Here is a 1,510-nt window from a genome sequence, read left to right as displayed (position 1 = left end):
GAGCCCAGCGGCCGAGGTCCTCAGAGGTGGGTGTCCCCGGGCAGGTCCATGGAGGCGGAACGGGCGGGCGCTGATCACACCTGGAAAAGTCGGTCAGCGGGTGCCCAGCGCCTGCCCTGCTGCCTCTGAGCGCAGCCTGCTCCATGCACTCCAGTTATAGAGGCGGGGGCGCGCCGGGCCTCCGGGGGCGCGCATTAAAGAGACAAGCTGTGGCCGCTCTCCCTTTTCCCCAGTGGCCGCAAAAAGGGAGGCGTGGCTTTGGTGGGTCTGGTCCCGGTGGGAAAGGGGAGGAGTGAATTCCACCCCGGCTGGTCTGGGCTGGCCTTTGGGCTCCAAGCTCGAAGCTGTGAGGAAACAGATTAGAGACTGGGGTTGCAGGGGCCCTACATTTGCTCAGCTGTGTCTCATGCTTGCCTTTGAGCAAAGCACTACTTCTTGCTGGCCTCAGCTTCCTTATCTGTGAAATGGGTACCAGTTCTTTAACTCCTCGTCTGACTTTGAGTGAGGTGGACGATTGTGAATGTAGAAGTTTGTGGGCTGAAAACTCAAGTGCATCAGCGCCTGTACTTGCTTGTGTCACTATGTGCAAGGGGTCCTGCCACGTCTCTTGAGTGGTTCCGGATCAAAACCTCTCCGAAGGTGCCCACTTCACTCAGGCTTCTTGGGCTGGTAAACCCCAAGTCCAAGCCAGAGTCTGAGGAAGTTGGAGTCTCAAACTGGGCAGAGACTGTTGCCTGGGATGGGGTTTTACAAGAGCTGCACTCGAGATGTGTGTGAAGCCACAGGGGCTTGGGCTGACTGGGTGTGAGTCTGTGACACCAGGAACTATTGAGTGAATTCGTGTGTAACTGAGCCACGTGGAAGGGGTGTGATCGTTACACCAACATGCACAGGCTATGTGTTTGTGTGTTACCGTGACAGGTGCTGGCTGCTGTCAAGCATGTTCTAATCTCTACAGTCAATCCCTCTTTCCTTTCCCCAGAACTCTGCCCTTTTCTCCTGAAGGCAGAGACAGGAATTAAAGAAAGGAAAGTCAGAGAAGTGCCAAAGAGAACAGGAATTAAGAGAGCAGAGGGAAGATATTTTAAAAAGCAGGAAGATGCACAGAACACAGGGCATAGCAGAAACAATCACAGTGAACATTTATTACAGAAAGTGCCAGCCTCTGTGCTAAGTAGTTAGGGAATATTATATTACCCTCACCATGGCTCTCTGAAATGGATGTCTGGATCACCCCCATTTTCAGGTGAAGAACAAGGCACAGCGTGAAATGACTTGCCCACAGGCAAGCAGCTAGTTAAGGGTTGGCCCTGGGGTGGCTCCCCTCCCGCCCCTCTCCCCTATTCTACAGTGCCTTATACTCAGAGGCCTAGGACTCAGTCCTGTCTCTGAGTGACTGTGCCCCCAGCCAAGTCTCTTTTCCTCTCTGAGCTCAGTTTCTGCAACATCAGAACAAAAATGTGGAGGTCAGGGAGGATTATTTGTTTTCTTACATCCCTTTTTAATGAAG

This window comes from Chinchilla lanigera, unplaced genomic scaffold (assembly GCF_000276665.1).
Source record: "Chinchilla lanigera isolate Chin_1 unplaced genomic scaffold, ChiLan1.0 scaffold00051, whole genome shotgun sequence".
Lineage (NCBI taxonomy): Eukaryota > Metazoa > Chordata > Mammalia > Rodentia > Chinchillidae > Chinchilla > Chinchilla lanigera.
This window is presented reverse-complemented; position numbering follows the sequence as displayed.